The sequence below is a fragment of the Filicampus tigris genome, chromosome 12, assembly GCF_054856515.1.
Source record: "Filicampus tigris isolate MCC_2025a chromosome 12, RoL_Ftig_1.0, whole genome shotgun sequence".
Lineage (NCBI taxonomy): Eukaryota > Metazoa > Chordata > Actinopteri > Syngnathiformes > Syngnathidae > Filicampus > Filicampus tigris.
The window spans coordinates 20,994,152-20,994,426 of record NC_141228.1 but is presented as its reverse complement, the minus strand read 5'-3'; positions in this window follow the sequence as shown (position 1 = coordinate 20,994,426).

Sequence of the window (275 nt, the reverse complement as noted above, 5' to 3'; positions counted from 1 at the left end):
CCTCCGATTGCGCGGGAATCATATTGGTATTTTTGTCCTAATATAGTAGCCATAGATACCGATTAAAAATGGCCGACCTTTTGCGCATGCGCGCCTCACATCGTGCAGGAGTCACAGATCGTGTCATGACACTGGTACCTGTACTGGTCGTCTGGTTTTGAACACTTGTTTGGCTGTAGAAAAAATAAAAATAAAAAATACAGTTGTATGTTGGCTTCAAGGTGAGAAGATGAACTATTTAGGTTGAACACACACACATATCAGAACTACAATAG